This window comes from Ambystoma mexicanum, chromosome 2p (assembly GCF_040938575.1).
Source record: "Ambystoma mexicanum isolate Mex_15411 chromosome 2p, UKY_AmexF1_1, whole genome shotgun sequence".
In the NCBI taxonomy this organism is placed as follows: Eukaryota; Metazoa; Chordata; class Amphibia; order Caudata; family Ambystomatidae; genus Ambystoma; species Ambystoma mexicanum.
Window position 1 is genome coordinate 237,024,572 of NC_090923.1, and position 20,571 is coordinate 237,045,142.

The following is a 20,571-nucleotide window of genomic DNA, read 5'->3' on the forward strand; positions in this document are numbered from 1 at the left end:
TCTTGTTTTGTCAACGGGTGAAAGGTCGTGTTCCATCGCTTCCCGCGATATCTTTTTGGGGTGGGGTCAAATGACATCACTTCCTATGATGTCATCAGGGGGTCAAGAGTCGTGTGATGTGACTTCCGCTACCTCTGGCATTTTGGTGAAATGACGTCCGTGGTATGATTAAGTGTATTTTCGGTGGATTAGTTTCACTGTTTGATTGTCTTGCTTGGTTGTATGTGGTTACATGATTTGATACTTGGGTGTTTCCTTTTTGATACACTCTGTGTCTTTTTCATGTCTACGCATGTTATACTTATGGGATAGTGCACATTGCATGACCTATCCATCAATGAGATTTGGACATCAACTAATGAATTGTTGGCCACTTATGTTTATCAAATATTGACACAGGCCTTGGCACAGTTGCTGTGATTGGAGTCCAGGGCCCTTATGCATCCACGAGGCCCCCAACCTACCACACCCAATCTGCCCAGCTCCTGTCTACCATCAGCACTTGCCTTGGCACACCCTCTGCCTCGGAGGTTCGCACTTACTGCTAACGTGGCCCCTGGCCACGTAGCACTCATCAACCCAAGCACTTCACTTACCCCCTTTGCCATCTTCCTTGCTGCACTTGCACGTTCTGAATACTCACAAGTCATATAGGTTCGTCCTTTCGTCCTTTTCCCCTCCACTGCTCTTATTAAATATTGTGTTTTGTCATTTATTTATTTCCCTTGTTCCCTCCCCTCGCCCTGTGGGAGCTTTGAAACAGTATTTTACTTGCTGTATAAGCGCCTAACAAGCAAACAATAAATAAATAAACAAATCGAGATGGTCTTGGGATGAGACGGCAAATGATCCTATGAAAGTGACAGCTTGAATGTGTCGCCGCATTGATGTGTTTCGACTATCCTGATATCACATTAATTGCAGGTAGTTTGTTTTGAAAGAAAGTGTGTGTTCATTTATTGATTTTTGAAAATTTAGTGTTTCTGGCTTGAGTGCCTTTATTAAATATATTGTGTGTTCATTTTTAGACGCGTGATGATTGAAATTTATTTTAACAGATGTGGAAGCACTGATGAGACATGGATGACTTTCATTAAAGCCACACGGAGTTGGAAATGTAAACGCATAATTACTCAACACTGTGTGCTTTTTGGTTAATTGGGAATGTGAAAAGTTTCAGATAAAATTGGTGTTTATTTAATTTCTCATGTCTTTCAGTCACTCTTTATGGACATCCTGCCGTTTCGCTTGACACATTTACAAACCTTTCGCTTGACACATTTCAATAAAGATTTTTATGTTCAGGCTGATTTAGAGTATGGGGGGGTGGGTTGCAAATCTGCTTTATTAAACACAAATAACGGGGTTTGCGCATGAAAAGAAAACCATGCAGAAAGGTTAGTATGAAGTTATAACATTAAAGATGCAATGGCAGGAGGTGTGCTCTACTTGATAAATTGGAGACTGTGAAATCAGTAACCTGGCCAGAAATTGCTGCTTCTCTGCTTAAAGCAATGGAATAATTCTTGGATAAACTCTTAACTTTGTAGGACACCATTGAGCCTCGTTACAAGTTTGGAGGTAGCCATGACGTTAATAAGGGCTTGAACACCCCCAAACTCGGGTCCGGCTCCGGGTCCCTCAAAAGGGGACTTACCGGGCCATTCCGACCTTGGAGGGCCCTATAACTCCCTTTCGCGGGACCAGGAGCCGGTACGTCCCCATTCCCATTTGAGCCTCCATATGGCTCAATGGGAATGGGGAGGATGGGTGCAGCGGTATTGTTCTTAACTTAGGGACCACTTAGAGACCGCTTAGAGACCACTGTGCAATTGTGTTGTGCTTCATGGTCGCTCAGAGACCACTGTGCAATTGTGTTATAGCTCATGGTCGCTCAGAGACCACTGAGCAATTGTATTGTGCCTTATGGTCATTTAGAGACCACTGTGCAATTGTGTTGTGCCTTATGGTCGTTTAGAGACCACTGTACAATTGTGTTATACCTATGGTCGCTAACTGACCTCTGTGCAATTGTGTTGTGCCTTATGGTCGATCATTTAGGACCTACCACCTAACGATCGTTAGCTGCATTGACTCCTCTCTGTACCCTAGGATGCTCTTCTAGCCCACCCTGAACCTTTCCACGCCCGCCTACCTCAGGCCTAGGCCATCTAACCTGACTGTGCCATCCTCAGCACACAATCATGCCTATAGTCATCTGCAAGCTCTCCACCACCACACTGCTCACCCTCCTTGCAACACTCACTACTATCCAACCCTACACTACTATCCGCCCCCTCGCACTCACACTTCACAGCCCACCCCCCTATCCCACACAACCTGCTGCCCCGGATACCTCTCAAACCCACTCACATCGCACAGACGCATCCCCTGCACCCTGTATCGCTAGAATGTACAGACTGGATAGACTCAGAGCTCGCACACAGACCACTAAACTCAGCACACAAACCCCCCCCCCATTGAATTTAGAAACTACAGACTGAGCTCCCGCACCCTCTCCAAACACATCCCCCACACTGGACATCCTTTCACCCACAAACAACCACCCACTAACCAAACCACACCCCACAATATCACCACACATAATACATCAGTCACGTCCACCACCCGCATCTCCACAAACAAACCCCACGCACCTCACATCAAATGTGCCCTCCTCAATGTACGCTCCCTCCCAGCCCATGCATCTGACATTCATGACCTCATAACCAATAACAATATTGACCTACTAGCCATCACAGAAACATGGTTACATGAAGCATCAGGCCCAGCTGTCACACTTGCACTACCACCTGGCTTCACTATACTCAGACAAGACAGACCTGAACGAACAGGAGGCGGAGTAGCCCTCATCTACAAGGAAAACCTCCAGCTCCGACCTGTTAACCACTCCTCATCCAACAACTCTCACCTCTTATCGACCAAACTCACACTGTCACCCAACAGCACTATCAACATTCACCTACTATATCGCCCCCCAGGCTCCACCCCTGACTCTCAGGAAAACATCACCCACATCCTGAGCAACAATATCAAACGCTCCACCAAAACCCTTCTTCTAGGAGACCTCAACCTGGGATTTAATGATGCCAAAGACAAATCTGCAGTCGCCTTCTCCAAAGATCTTAGTGACCTAGGCTTCACCCAAAAAGTAGAAAGTCCCACTCACACTAAAGGCTGTATCCTAGACTGGATTGCAGACCATAATTGTCTCTTCACAATCACCTCGATCTCAGCACTGCCATGGACCAACCACAACTGCATAGAATTCTCAATTCCTATCACCAAAAATAAAAAAAAACTCTGACCCCGGCGGTCGCTGCACAAGTCAGAAGTTCCAAAAAACTCAAAGAAGATAACATGCGCCCCTTCCTCAACACCCCCAAACTTGCACCACCTTTCGCTAATGACCCCAACATTCTGGCAGACATCTACAAAGATGTTGTCACTAAAGCTATCAATGAAATAGCACCACTTGAATCGAAAAAAAAAAGAAATCACTACACACCAACTCCTGGTTCACTGATGAACTGCACTCAATGCGATCCCTCAAAAGAGCAGCTTTAAAAAACTGGCAATCTAACCCATCCAGCAGCACCAAAAGCGATTTTAATTTAATCTCCAAGCAATTCAAAACAGCTATCACTGTTGCCAAAGCCAACGCTTTCAACACACGAATCTCCAATGCCAAATCGCACTCTAAAGAGATCTTCGCCATCTTCAAAAGCTCATCTCCCCCCCCAAATACACCGGATGAAATAACTAAAGATGTAGCGTGGTGTGTCAGTATTCAAACTGCCATGCTACACAAAATTGACCTCCTCCAAAAGAAAATCAAAGACCATTGCATAGCACTACCTCAACAGACAGGCTCCAAGCCTTCTAACGCCCCATCCTCCACCTCCAAGCCCACCATACCTGACTTCTCTTTCAGGGACGTCACTGAGACAGAAGTTGTCAATCTACTAAAAAATCTCAAACCCTCCCCTTGTAAAGGTGATATTTGCCCACCAAAACTCATCAAGGACTGTGCAGACTGCTTTGCGCCGCTCTTTACGGCTTTCATTAACGCGTCTTTTAAAACAGGCATTATCCCTGCTAGCCTCAAAGAGGCCTGGGTCCGGCCCCTCCTAAAAAAATCCACCCTAGACCCCCTACAACCTAACAACTACAGACCAATAACCACAGTGCCATTCCTCCTGAAACTACTGGACAAAGCAGCACATTGCCAAATCCAGCACTTTCTGGAAACCCACTCCATCCTTGGGTCGAGGCAATCAGGCTTCCGGAAAGGACACGGCACAGAAACAGCTCTGGTGGATCTGAAGAATCAGATCACCCAAATCATGGACAAGGACAAGCCAGCTCTCCTACTCCTCCTAGATCTCTCAGCCGCGTTTGATCTAGTTGACCACAAGACCCTCACCTCACACCTCACTCTCTCTGCTAACTTTTCCAAAGAATCAGCGCAATGGGTCACCTCCTTCCTAGAAGGTAGATCCATGCAAGTCTTCTCGGACATAGCCAATGCCACTCCCACAACATTCCACTGCGGGGTCCCTCAAGGATCCTGCACTGCACCCACACTCTACAACCTGTTCACTAAACCCCTTTTTGACAAACTTCGACTCATACGGCATTACATACACTAACTACACGGACGACACACAAGTACTTCTACCCCTCTCAGGTTCATACCACGACGCAAAGGCACTCCACTCGATCTATGCCATCATCCAGGCCTGGATGGCTACAAATGGCCTCTGCCTTAACGGAGACAAGACTGAAATCATAATATTAGGTCAACAGAGCACCCTAGACAAACTGGACATACTGTACGCTAACTTCTCCATTGACAACTCTATCATCCCCGTCTCCACAGCGGTAAAGACACTGGGAGTATACCTAGACTCCTCACTATCCATGAACAGACAAGTCAGCGCAATCACCTCCTCTTCTGCGCACACCACTAAACCCATAAACGCCATCAAGCCATACCTCTCCAAACCCAACTGCCTCTCCATAGCCAGAGCAACCATTGGAGCCAAACTGGACTATTGCAATGCCCTCGTAGCGGGCCCTTCAGCAAAAAACCTAAACAGACTCCAAGTCACACAGAATAATGCTCTCCGGGCCGCCCTTAGCATCTCAAGAAGAGAGCATATCTCCCATGCCAGACTTTCAGCCCAGTGGCTCCCGGTCAAAGAACGGATTACACTCAAAATCCTCACCCTCACGCACAAATGACTCTCCTTCTCCGCCCCGTCCTATCTATCAGAGACCATCTCCAAACCCTCCTCCACCCGACCCACCAGGACGCAATACACCAATTTACTCTGCATCCCACGCATCAAAAAAGCCAAAGCCGGTGGCCTGAGCTTCCCCTACATTGCAGCCAAGACCTGGAACGCTCTTCCTGCAGACATTAGAGCGGAACACTCACTCCCGATTTTTCGTAGAAAACTGAAGACCTCCTTCGTTGCTCAATAATCTGTGACCCCCACCATGCCATGTAAATACTCTGCATTGCTATTTGCACAAATATCGTATTGCCTTTGTAAATAATGTATTCCTTGTTATTATTGTATTGCAACTAAGATATGCCTGTAACAAGCACCACGATGCCCCCAGGCTGACGTGCGCTCTACAAATTTGAATAAATAAATAAATCCTGGTCTGCTTGCGGGTGCCGCTCTGCAAGCCTGGTCTGACCAGGCGTCTAGAGCGGCACCCGCAAGCAAACTCGTAATGTTGCAGCATGGCAACAACGGCGCAGGTAGCACTACCAGCGCCGTTGTTGCCTTACCGCAACAGTCACAATGAGGCCCATTGTCCCTAACTACTAAAGCTGAGGTTTCCTAAAAATTATTCAGTTTAGTACGCACCATTTCTGAAATTGGGAAGGGTTCAAAAAATGGCAAAAACGGCTGGATTATGAATTCGGGGAAATAAACAGCCAATGCCAGAGCAACCACGCACTGAGTCTGCAGTGATTAGCTGTCCTCGAGCGCAGATGTGAACGTCCAAGCCCAGGTTTGTCTTTGTTTTGCATTTTGACAGATTAAGGTGTGAATAAAAAGAGAGAGCTGAAAAGGCAGTAGCGAATGGGTTATTAGAAACACTCCTGACCCTTAAGAGGTGTGGATGCTGGGTTATTAGAAATGGGAGGTGAACATAATGCTGCAGGCATTGTAAAATAATGACTACAAGCAAGTGTTGGCATAGTATATTTTCTTTCACTGTTTTTCCTGCCTCCTGATAGTAAATATGAAACCCTGATCAGATTTCTTTTTTAGGCTCTAATTAACTGACATGCTGATATTTTTAGGCCTAGATTAGGATGGGAAAAAATAAAGCTACAATCATTCTCTATTTTCTCAACAAGTAACAATAATGATTTATAGATGTCCTACTTGTTTTAATATGTGATTCGTGCCCGTTTCAAGTGGTCGTTATACCCCAAGTGAGAGGGTATGCTCAGACGAGCTTCCCGAGCCTGCTGTACCTAGTGACCACGCCACAACTCACTGATGATGCTCAATGAGTCAGAAACATATCTGGGGTTGCTTGTGGCCTCATGTAGAATAGGTGTAACCTAGCAGTTTGGGCGGGACTTCTCCTTTTGGGCTGCATCAAGACTGATTTGCATATGGTCTTTCCTACTGCAATTGCTTTGGAAGATGAAAAATGATGGTCTGGGGATTGTCCAAAGCAATGCCAGAGGTTTCAAATCATTCAAAACCTTCAAGACATCACCCTTCAGCTTTCCTAAAGTCACCCCGAGTGTGGAAGGTATCTCCAAGCATGGGTCCAGAACCTGCTGTGCCTAGAGATCCAAGCCCCACTTCACTGATGACTCCCAATGAGGTTGAGCATGTCTGGGGTTGACTATGGTCTCATACAGGATGGATGTGATCTAGTAGATTGAGCTGGACTGTTCTTTTGGGGCGGGGCCAAGCCTGATTTGCATGTGGTCTTTCTCTTTCTGCAACAGAGGTTTGCATTCATTCACAAACTTCCGTCTATCACTCTTCAATTTTTCTAAAGTAAGAACACACCAATGGGGTCTGCAATGTGTGACTCTACAGAGGTTTCAGACTACAGCTCCCACCAGCCCTATCCAGTATAGTGAACAGTGAGAGAGTGTGGGAGTTGTTGACCAAAGCATGTGCACACCCCCAGGTTGCATTCCCATACGCGGATGTACACCTATACTTGTGAAATGCTTCTTCTATATACATCAGCTTCCATATACATTTCTATGCCTACTGTGTATGCAGTTAAACTGCAGATAGTGGTGTGAATCCCACGTTAACTTTACAGCTTGAGTCCCCTATTACTGATGTGATTTTATTTAGTCACTCTCTCAATTTCCAGGAACAGTTTGCCCCAGTAACTTCTATTTAATATAAAAGATATCCTGCTTTAGTTGCTTCCAAACACCCCCTCTTTTTCAACTTATCACTCACCTATCTAGAGTAAACGTACTGCTAAGTACGTTCTGCCATTGGTTTTTACTTTAAATTCCTACTTCCAGGATGTTTTTAGTCTGGTTCTAGGTACATTCTTCATGTTTTTTTTCCCAAAATGTGTTTTATTTGGGGGGATTGCCCCAATCACCCCCTATTAGTTGTACACTGTTCCCAACCACCCCACCACTTGTATACCCTTATCCACAACCCCCTATATTTTTCAAGGAGTTTTATCAACAACAACAAATTTGACAAAAAAACATTGTACGTTGTACCGTTTAGTCCACCAAACTTCTCTCAGCTACCAAGCTTGCTGGCTGCTTTGCACTGGTTACTGATTTCTCCCCTTTTTTCAATTTCATTTTGCATAGGTTGTCTTTAAGGCAACTCACTGACTGCCCACCCGGCCTTTCCTAGGTGATTTTATCGGCCCTTGCCACCACACTCGTGTCATTCATTCCACCACACTTGGCCTTCCCAGAACTCTCCTGCCATCACAAGCCCTCTCAAAAGCCCTCTCAAAATGTAGACCTTTCTCTCTATTGTCTCTTGTGATGTCCTCTTGCCCGTATACACTACAGTGGCCACCTAAACGCCCACTTCCTTTCACTGCTGTTTCTAGCTCATACAGGCATCCATAGGAGTGGTGCTGGTCAATTTAGGTGGGCCTGGCAGGTGGCATGAATCCAGCCATAACGGTCTGCATTCCATCCCAGCCACAGGTGCCTCACCCACTTGCCACCATCATATTCTACTCCCTTGTCCCCAAAGGGCCCCCCGTCCCTCGTGGATTCCCAATCCTCCACACCCACCTCCCACCGCCCCCACTCCTGAACATATACATATGTCCCCTGCTCTTCCCCACCCTTGATGCCAGCATCTTCCCCTCGCGAAGGCCACCCTGGAAGTAGAAATGGGACTCATTTCCTATTTCTACCTGCAGCCATCATGGCTTATAGTTTTTTTTATTGGTCTAAGTAAAAATCAGTGCACACGGCATATGCCTATTTCCATTCCGAAATCCGCAGTTATCACCCTAGATTGTTGCCTGGGGAACTATGGATGGCCAGTGCTTGGGTCTGTAACCTTAAGCTAGTGGGCCAGTACCGTCCTGGTAACCCATATCGCCCTGTCCAATAATGCTACAGCGGGAGAACAGAATCACTACGGCCTGGGCTACAGTAGCCTTGTGCTTCTAGTGTACAGGTTTTTTTTGTTCTTCAAGGACGAGTGTGCTGTTCTGAAATAATGCGGGACATTGCTTTAAAGTGCAAAATACACGAATGGACACGTTTGCGTTCGGATGCCCACTGGGGAATACGCTAATTTAGAAGAATGGGGTTCTCTCTGGAAATACCCCTCGCATAGATGTGCACACTTGAACAGGCGAGCAGGTATGTCCTTATGCTACACTTACAGGGGTTAAAAGCACAGCTTCATATGGAAACTAGTGTAGGAGCCCATGTACACGGGCCAAAGTGCTGGATTTCATTAACACAGTAGCACCTATATATCCTAAGACAACAGCTCCCTCTAGCGGTGACAACAGGCGAAGCTATGCAAATTGCCATGTTCTCTATATATCCTAAAGAGAGCTTCCTCTAGCAGTAACAACAGGCAAGGCTACTGCATCGGACAAACACAATTCTTGCCTTTTATTATATTGTTAAATGGACATGGTGTTATGAACCTCAGTGCACCTCTGGTGTCCTATAGAAGTATTCAGTAAGCAAACGGAATGACCAAATATCCATACAGGAGCACTTTTTCAAACCTGAGTTAGGAAGGCTGCAGGTACACTTTATTATGAACACTACAGAAATATGGTCCTGGAAGATACCAGTTCAGCTGCATCTCTAGCTAGGCGCATGAACATATGGTAATGGCATATTGTCTGTGTACCCCTGGTGTTAGGACAGTTATTTCTGAAGTCCAACTAAGGGCTTAGTAAAACCATTCAACTGAGGCAGTACAAGACTCCACTCTAAGTGTAAGTCTGTATCACCTGAGTTCATGGTAGCGTAGACAGAGCAGCCAGGCTTATCTTAGGAGGGAGAGAGGGCTGTAGAATCAGTACAAGTGAAACTGTAATACAAATGATCCAAAGAAACACTGAAACACTATGTATGTAAAAATAAAGGATTTATTTAAATACAAGTAGGCCCAGCTAAATCTAGGGGTAAGTAAGCACTAAAACATTATATGAAATCACAGTATAAAAACACATCACTATACTTGAAAGTACACAGGCCGAAGTATAGACCTTATTTGAAATACCTAACTGTAGTTCTAGGGAAGTCAAAACCTTTTCATACACATTCAGTATAGGTCAAGCCTATTCTTGGGGAGTAAAAACCAATGGTTACTTTTTACAATTGCATTCAGTAATGCAAGGGCAGTAGACCCCTCCAGTTGTATAATGATTCTCAGTACAAATCACTGAGTCAACTGGACAATATACTTTTGGTGAATAGTGGAACACTTATTCTAGGTGCAGTAAAAACCTATATCTGCTTTTGTTATAAAACACAGTTATACTAGGTGAGTAAACCCTAAGGATGTAATATACAATTACAGGTGCTTTTGAAATCAGGGAACCCCAGATAGAGATAAGCAGCAACTCGTGTAACTTATTTTTGGATGGCACACAGCTAACACAAGGTAAGTAAAACCCACATACTTTTTTAACCTCACAATGAAGGGGAAAGTGAAACCCAATGTCACACTTTACTGAATGACCCAAAGTTATTTTAGGTAGGCAACAACCTAATACAGACTTATTAAGAACAGGCTAGCAGCAAGTCTGGGGAAGCAAGACCCAGTTGGGGGACACTCATACAATTGTCCTCAAAGGACTAATCTGGTGATGCCAACACTTTACTTTTGGGAAGAGGCACAGCCTAATCACAGGAGAGTACAATACCTTCACATCTACTTTCTATTAGAATGGCAAAACTGTTGCTAAGGAAGAAAAGATGTTAACCATACTTTTAAGAATAGTGCTTCACACATTCAAGATCAGTAAGAACTTTTGTAACTCTTCACTCTTAGAATTAGAGTTACTAACCAACTCTTTACAAGTAAGTCACTTTTAAACACTTATTTTCTTTTCTATGCAGAAGTCCCAATCCCTTGAAAGTCTCTCCTTTGTTCTTGGAGCATCACTAGGACTAGTGACCAACAGGCAGTGTCAGAATAGTTTCTTTAGTATCAAAGGTAAGAGTTCCATAGGAAAACTGGACAAACAGGTGAGTACTTCACTTTAGAGTTAGAAGAGGGCCCAGGGGCTTCGCAGAAGACACCCTAGCAGAATTCTAGCAGTGGTACTGGGTGAACTGGATGAGAGGCCTCCCCATCACAGAAAACAACCCAAAGCTACACAGAAATCCTGACAGGCTTAAGGTAAGTACATACCAAAGCCAACACAGTACCTCAGCATTGAAGAAGATTTTGCAGCAGGAGAACTTCAGGGTCTGCAGCCAAATACCCGGTCAGTGGATTCCTTGTCGTGGTGACTAAAAACAAAACCTCGGAAGGGACTTTGCAGCAGGGATCAATGAAGAAGGCTCTAGGGCTCTAGGCAAGGTTTCCCTTGTGGCTAAATGTGGTTCTGTGGATGTGGCGCCTTTTCAAGGTGCACAGAAGAAGACAGAAAATCACGGTTGAATTCTCGTCATTTTAAAGGTCCAGCACTCTGGTGAGGGGACTTTTCAGACTCAATTTGTTTCTCTGGAGATCCACCAGGATGCCCACGAAGTTTCAGCGAGATTCGGAATTCGGAAGACTGTGCACCACATGATGGCCCGAGGTTCCAGGGTATTGGGGTATTGTAACAACGCAAGGTTGCAGTAACTGGAGGGATGGCCCTAGGGTAGGGAGGACTATGGGCTAGAAGTAGATTGGAACAGGGGGGCGTCCTACCCACAAATTTAAATAATTGCAACCATTTCATGCAAACTTGTTTTCCTTTGTAATATATCACTGAGACAAGAACCTCTTTATCTCACTAATAACCAAAGCGTAAAAAAACACACTCAATCTGAGTGGTGTTCAAACAGCTTTTATTATTTGACTGTTGATCATATTTTTATTTTTTTGTTTTTTTATTTTGAGAAACTTATATAGCAGTCTAATAGCCATAACTGCTATATGAGAGCAGTTATGGCTATTAGACTGCTGGTCAATGCAGAAGTTTTTTAGGTACAGATTCAATAAAAAAGGGCACTTTTAGGGTCCACAACCAAATATTGTGTGGTTTTCTCAACCAAATGCAATGTACAACAATCATAAACAATGAAAAAACCGTGAAAGAGTGTTTTAACAATAGATGATTAGCAACTTCACTAAATACATGGATTAGACATATATAGCCAATTTTCTCTTTTCTTTCACATACAATGGAGGTACAAAGCAAACCCCATATTTGGAAATTTGGAACAGAACTGGGCTTGGAACAAAGACAGAACCCTGTAAATGTCTCTTAGTTGCACATATATTCAGAGACCCAGGGGTTTAGTGTAGAATCTCACTCCAAAGTGGAAACCTTGAAAAGGTCTACCATTGCCAGGCAGAAGGGTGACCAATTGGTAGGTTGACCTCTAGATGTTTAATCATGGGATTAATGTTCTTACAGCGGACTATAAGGGCACTTGAGGTGCAGCGTCCAGTGATGTTTCGGCTTGAAGAGATAAAAGCCTTCTTCTAGGGCCAGGAAAAGTTCTCCCTAAATGAGGGACATATAAATAAAGGGAGTGCATTAGTCAGAATGTTCTGAGAAGTGCTTGGGTACATAGCAGTGTGTACAAGTGTACTACGAAACAAAGGCTAAAACATAATAAAATTACGTGTGGTTTGCACACGTACAGTGCCTCACTGACCTTGAATGCGAATCACTGAGTCTGTGACCTCTGGAATGGGAGGGGTGTAAGTTCAGAGCCAGATGGATGGGAAACGAAGAGTGTCCCAAATGAAGTTGGGTAACTGCGGTATAAGAAAAATAGGAAATGCATGAGAGTCAAAAGGGCTGTGTGCCTATAAGCAGGTTGGATCCACCACTGGGTGGATCTAAAGCGACCAAGCCCATAAAAGGTTACCTGCTTCAGTTGGAAGTAATGCGCATTGCGCTGGTGTCCCTACTACGCTAATGGAAATAATGGACAATTGTACACTAGAGAAAAAGAAAAAAGCACAGAAACAAATTCCTCTGTAATTGTTCTCTCTAGCATACAATAAACACCATAGTCATTTGCCATTTATAACTGACCACAGTCTGCATTCCCCTGTCTAGCCCATGCCTTATTAGAAAACCCGGATTGCACATGCACACCATCACACACAACAGCCATTCTACTCTTTTTACTGTTGTGTTTCCAGCACTAGTTCCCTGCTTTAAACCATTCACACTTATATCCACCAATCACTTAAAAAACCTCTACATATAGCCATATTAAACTTCCACCCACCATCTGCCACTTAACAAATCTTTTACATGTACATTACCCATACTTACACAAACATAATGTACATAGTGCTCCTATAAATGCGCATATGCATTGTGCAGTAAGAGAAGTGCATAAATAAAAGGGGCAGTACGGATGGACAAGTGCTTATGGGATGCCAAGTTGGGATACCACTAGCTAACTGCTGGGGCACAGGTGTCCCAAGGGTGGGGTACATCTAAACCGTAACGTCTCCTTAACAAAGGTTTTTCTGTCTATTGACTACGTTTTCCTAAGGGAAAATGTTTCATAATGTTAAATCACTGTATATAAGTTAATAATTCCTCTTTTAACATATATGAAAGAAATATAAACCTCCTTTAGCAAACATATTTTTTGCAACACATAATTATGTAAGTCGTTATCAGCAGCGCATACCCTAATAGGCAAATCAGAGTACACATTTGTCCTTGCCAAACGCCAGGCACACTGCCCACGGTAGAAAAGTTGTATCCCAGTTTTTTGTACTCACGTTTCAGCGACAAACACAGGACACATTTCCAAAAGCATCCTTTCAGGTCCTTGCTGATGTTCCTCGCACATGTTTACGTCATTCCATACACCATTTCAAGCTGTAGCCGCAGGCAAAATATTTCTTCCCATTCAAACCTAGGGATCGGCCATGCTGCATGCCCCAATAATCGAATCGGAGTACACGATTATCAAGTAATTGCAGAGCGGTATAATGGGTAGTTCACTGTGCTTCCTCTAGTACTTTAAACAGATTACCCTGCTACTGGTGATGGGTTTCTTTTGTAAAGGTGCCATTCCATAAAACACAGATACATTTGCAAAACCATGCTTTCAAGTCCTTGATAATGCTATTCGCACAATTTTCCTGAAACTCCATCCATGTTTTATTTTTTGAAAAGTGTCAAAATTTCAAAATGTACATACATAAAATAGCCATATAACATTAGCTCCCAGTTGACAAAATCCATTCAGACTTTGAAGAAAAATTCAAGGTTGGGTCTTTAATCTTTCTTAAATCTTTTGTGCGCATTCGTCAAACGGCAACAAAGTTATAACCCATCTAAAAATGTTGAAACCCCACCTCGAATGTTTACCCCTCTTCACAAAATCCCACCAACCTGTGGAAAAACATTAAACTCTGGGTCTTAAACCATTTTCCAAACTTTTGTGCAGATTCAGGGCCCCACTCTAATTATGTTCCTTCTTTGGAAAACAGCACCAAACTGGACAACCATTCAAGGTCACAGCTAGAACGATATCACAACATTGCATACAGTTTCATTGAGTGGCGCCAACTTTTTAGACCATCCAAAAACTGCTTTTCACCAACCCTGTAATGCAAAAATATGTATACATGCCCCCGAACTTCTGGGATGTTTGCGAACATCACAGGGCTGTCCCCGATATGTTTGTGGACATCGGCGATGAAAAATCACCTGTTTTTTGGCTTTTTATGGCCAAATCCCATCCCACCCTCATCACCCCTACCCTCCGCAGAGATTGTTTCATTAGTTTGACAAGTGCAATGTGGTTTTTAATTTGTTATTACTGCGGTGTTCGCAGACACCAGCCGCCGTCCGCAAATACAACATGGCGAGCGTGTCCCAAAAACATGGTGCACCTCACATTTTTTAATGACCAATCAGCAGGCTTGTCTGATGTCCACAGACATTACGGTGGTCCCCCGTGGACCAATCAGAGGCCCGTCCATGGACCAAACAGGGAAGTGAGTCTGCGGACTGAACCCAGATATCACACATTTTTTTACCTACTTTTTGGCCGTTTAAAAAAAATAGACTTGATGGATTTACACCAGAATTACAAAACCATGTTTTCAGGACCAAGCCGCTGTGGATTTGGTGAAAATCCGTCCAACAGTTTGGGCTGTAGGCATAAGCACATTTATTTTTCCATTGCGTCTATGGGAAATACCACACATTTTGGGAACCCCCTGTAACTTTGTCTCCCCCTGAATGAATCCTCACCAAACTTTGCAGAATCATTCCAAGGGGGCCATATACTCGTTTTGCAAAGTCTGGTGAAGATTCGCCCAGGGGGACAAACTTATAAACTTCCCAAAAAGTGCTCTTCTTATGGGTTAAACAACCCCATAACTACAGGGCTACTACCACAGACCCTGTAATATACTATTTTTCTCTGGAGTTCACTTTACCTCTGCTCAACTAGAAAAACAAGCACCCTTTTCCATGCCTCAGAGAGCAGGGATCTTGTAGATGATAGCAGCCTGCTCCCTGCCACAGGCATTGCTAGTTCAATTTATCTTGCAGAGTAACCACAAACATTTAGTGGCTTGGCAAATTTTAGTGACTTGCCAAATTTGGGTGATTCTGAGTTTACACAAATACGTTTTCCCGAGAACTATTCATGGGTTTGGCTTGCTCCAAAGCCTCCATCAACCATGATTCCCATGTCACTGCCAATGTAGGTCTTAATAGTGTCAGACTGTATACAGATTTGTAGTCTTCTTGGGCATATTTTTAAGTGGCCGCTTTGGGAAAAAACCAGCCACAGTAGGTCATACTGCCAAGAATGCCTTCTATCTGAAATACCGATTTGGGAATCGGGAGAGCGCTCATTTTAAGACCTTCATTCTATAGACTGCAGAATTATAAAATCTCCTTGCAAAATGGCTTTAGTAGGATATGTTTGGCCTTCCCATGTTCTCTGTGGTGCCGTTTTGCTGCATGCAGAATTGCTGTGCATATCCGCGTACTCCACACATGTTTGATAACATTGCAAACAATAATGCATGATGATTTCTGAGTAGCTATAGCAAGAACAATGTGTAGATTGCGCCTGGACATTCCCTTCCAATGAGAACCAGGCTAAATCGTTCCACTCCCATTCAGCAGGGGAAGGTGGCACATGACTATTCATGTCAGGTATGCGCAATCTTGGGGTGTTGAAGATGCAGTGAACTTTTGCCAATTAGCTCATGCATGCACTGAAACATGTCCACAACCCCAAAACATGCACATTTAAGAGTATATATGTGCAGATAGGTGAAATCCAGGGAATCCCCCGACATTTGCTGTAAGATTGCATATTTTCCCCACTTCCGTTCCCCCTGATATTCACCCTTCCCGCCACAAATTATTCACAATTTTGCAGCAATTCTGTGGTGGTAGATAATTTTCACAGGAAACGTGACGTATTCAGGTTTTGTGCGCTGCATTGTTTCTCTTGAAAGCAAAATACGGGGTAGAATTCATCAGTTTCCCTTCACCTGTGGAAATGTTGCCCACCCCTATGTGTGGTAAGACCCTCATCTTAACAATAGTGTCTGGAATACCCTGGAAATTGCCCAAATGCTGGATGCAGTACCTGTTGTTTCACTTCCCATTAAAACGAATTCATCAGAATTAAGCTATAGTGCTATTTACTTGCTTTGGGTCTGCTGTTATTTCATCTCAGGGAAGAAGAATTCACGTCTGCCTCTGTGCAGCGTCAGCAGCCACCTTTAATTCTTTGGAACATCGCCCTTTGCTCCAGCATGTGTGTTACTCTTGGGCTGTGTGACAAGGCATTCCCACTAGTTTGCTCTCGATCTCCAACTGTGAGGATCCCAAAGAATCCATCATGCCCTTTGACTTTTCAGTACGTATCTCTCTCCAAAAGCTGACCTTATTTCCCCTTTCACATGCTCCTTTCATCCATATGCTGATGACACTCAAGTTGGAGGGGAATCCTCTTCTGATCCCAGTTAGCGTGTGTCTGTGAGGTATTCATATAAAAAATAAACACAACAGTGTCCTGTTTCCCTTTTCTAAGCCTCAATATTTGACAACCACCTGTGTCTTAATGTCTCAGAGACAGGTATCATTCACCTGGGCTCTCTACTATGCCTCGCTCGCTTCAGTTTCCTTGGTCTGCTTCCTTGGACACCCTCCTATCTTGGCTGCTAATGCAAAGAACCTGACATTATTTTTGATGAGTCGCTCTCCTTTATGCTGCAGGTTCTATAACTCTTCAAAAATTCTAATTTGCAGCTCAACCACCTTAACTCTATTCTACCGTTTTTCAACTTCCCTCCCAAGGTGGAGGTGACCAGGGCCTTGGTTCTCTTGAGACTGACTATTAAACTTCGGGCCTCTAAAGATCTTCCATGTATATGTTATAGATAATCCTGAAGAAGGTGGCTATACACATCCATGGCCTTAGACAAAGATCCATAATATATCGTCTTTAAAAATATCTCAGCTGGCTCCCATGTGAAGCCAGGATATCTGGCCTTACTAAGGCATGGAACCTGGTTACCTCCAGGGAAATGTGCACAAATACTGCCCATGAAGGACTTTAAAATCTTCTTCCACGTGATCCATTGACGATTGGAGGCCGACACAGATGACATTTGGAGGCAGGATTCTAGGCCTATCAGGTCTCGTCTATGGAACTCTCAACCCTTGTTTTGAGGGAAGATGAAAATCACCTCAATTTCAGGAAGCAACTGACGACTATCATTGATCAAAGATCGCCTTGACCCGAAGGCTGTTTCACTTACTCCTTTGGTCTCTTTGGGTCATAGTTTTCGGTGGCTCTTTACCATCCTCTGAGTTCCTCTTCCTGCAGTTCACTCTGGCCTGAGGATTTACTCATGCACGGCTCTTCGGGTGGCTCCATGCCTTTGCTATTGCTTGCCTCTATTTCTAAGAGGATTTGCGTCCCTGCTCCTACTTGCCCCCCTGTCCACATCAGCACTTGTGTGAGGAGCTATGTGTCTCCTGCTACCTCTCTCTGCTCATCCCCCTCTCTGCACTTCCCACCCCTTGAAATAGATCAGCAGGTTACTGTTTTTACATTGTACACCCGTACGCTGGCATGTATGACAGTTTTGTATTAGTGGGCTCCTCTGAGCACTTGTCCAATTTCCCCTTCCCTTACAACTTACTGGCTCTGAAAGTTATACAGCTCTGAAGGTTTTGTTGCACTTCTCTCCCCTTTTCAACTTATGGTACCACGAGGTGACTGTGTTTTGATGAGGGTTCCTTATAAAACAACAAGGAATAATTGAACTTTACGGGCATTTCCAATACATACTATAATAATATCATAGATTTAAACAGCACGTTTTGCTTGGTTTTGCCTGCCTCTTAGTGCTCTAATAATAATGTGTTCCTGCTGGTATTACGCAAACTGACCTTTTACAATTGACCTTTTGTCCTAATTGACCTAATTATAGTGGTCCTAATTGACCTTCTTCTCAATTGACCTTTATATTATTTTAGATATTTTATATATGTATTGGGTTGGTTTTGGATTATAAATAATATAAGTGGAGTGGGTGGGGGGTTGCTGGGGTTTTTGGATTGGGTCGGGTGTTTGCGGGGGGTTTCCCCCAACATAAATGTCCTAATTGACCTTTTAAATTAGGTCAACTCCCCCAAGGTCAATTCTCCCGGGATAAATTGTGAAAAGGTCAATTAGTATACATCCTTACTGATAATGTAAATATACTCAGTTTTTCAACCATAAAACAATAATGGGCAGAATCAGTCAGCTGCCACCATCGTGGTGTTGTACTTGTGCATGCATCAAAAGAATGCAATAGACGGTGGCATCATTTGGTCTGAAACTTTGCTGTGTGGTATCTTGAGTAACTAAGCACCTTTGCAACTTATAAGACAAAGAAGTACGAAAAAACTATTAGTGAAAAAGGCAGACGTTTGGACGTTTGGACGTATCACTTTTTTCATGAATCATTTGAACAAGGAGGAAATTACAGAAGTGACCCGACACCTTGCAACATCACAGTTTTATTGCAACAGAATAATTAGGCTCCCAGATTGTCAGAATGTAGGCAGCAGAGCTATCTCTCAGCATATACAGAGCTGATAGGTCAATGGCTTAGCAGGGGCCCTGAAGCCCCTGTAGACTGGGAGTCTCTGTGTGCAGGGGGGCCCCCTCAACACTCTGACTTTAGAAAGAAATCTCCTTTGACATAACATGTTTCTGTAAAGATGTGTTCTCTTTTTTTTAAAAAACAATTGTCATGTTAGGATATTATATAATTTGTGTACATCCCAAGTCAGGTCTACAATACAGGGTATTATTTTAGTTCATGGACATCAAATATTCAGAAATAATTGCACCTTGCTCTAACACATGAATTGGGAAACGATGTGGTAAAGTGCAGAAATTGCACTCCCTACAACCTCCCCTCACCCCTAAGCTTCTTAACAAAGCATGGGGCACGCCACACTCCGAGCCGGCCTGGTCCACCACGCGTGTGCAATGTCAATGATCAACATGCCGCTGCAGGGATGCGTACTATTCCAGGTGAAAGATATTTGTTTTTTAATCAAAGCTTAGATGTTTCATCTACCGTAGAAAGAAGGGGGTGGTGCCTAGCTCCCAAATATATCAGTATGCAGTGGTGGCTGGTGAGTTGTTTTATTGGAGCGGGTAAGTATTTGCCCCTAGTATGTGATTGCGACTGAGCATAGCGAGGGAGCCCAAACCAACGAAAATGGGTTTGTGGTGATCAGGGGATGTCCATCCTGAGAAAATGTTTTGATTAATGGGTTAAAATAGTGCATTATACAGCACATTTTCTGTAAACAAATGGGTAAAAGGCCAGAAAATGTGCAATCGGTTTTGTAGGGTAACTCATGAATTAATCCAATAGATGCAAGTCAGCAAGAGTGGACAGGAGCATTTCTCAATGCATGTTCCTGCCTTTCCCTGCAGTATATGCCAGTGTAAAAAATATGTTCATGCTGGCCATGCCCATACATTTCCATGCTTACTCCACCAATATGTGCCAGTATTCCCATATAAGAACATACTCATGTTCACATTATGCATGATGCCAGAAATTATACTATAATAAAAAAGCTGGATCTGCCAATATATGACGGTACACTGTGTAAAAACATACTGCAGTTGTATTGGCCAATAAAAGTGCCATGCCACAATATGACAACATGCCCAAACTGGTTCCCATGTTTGCCAGTCTAAACACATAAGAACACATATCATGCTTGCTTTATCATAGATGCTCAGTAAAGAAAGTCATGCCACAGTAGGAAATAGCTAGCATGGCTATACCAAAATTCCAGTCTAGCGACATAATACCACTTATCATGCTTGCTTTATCAAAGATGCCCAGTAATAAATGTCATGCCTCAGTAAGAAATGGCTAGACTGGCCCACAAAAATGCCAGTCTAGCCACGTAATAACACACACGAAGTTGGCTTTGCCTGCGAATGATAGTATCACATGTCATGTCACTTAAGGGAATGTTAAAAATGGTCTTGTGATCCCCAGCCTCCCAGAACCTTGTACACACACATAATCATATTCATCCCCTTTCACCCACAAGACCCTCACCCATACATCATCTCTCACATTCACTCACACTGCATGATTCACACATGCACCCACCCAGAAAATTTTAACACCCACATAACCACAGTAATAACCATTCATCCACCAGTCACTCACCCATACACCTTCTCCCACATCCACTCAAACTGCATTCTCTGCACAGGCACCCACTCAGAACATTCACACAAACACACAATCAAATTCATACTCATTCACCCACGAGTCACTCACTGATGTACCTTCCCTCACATTCACTCAC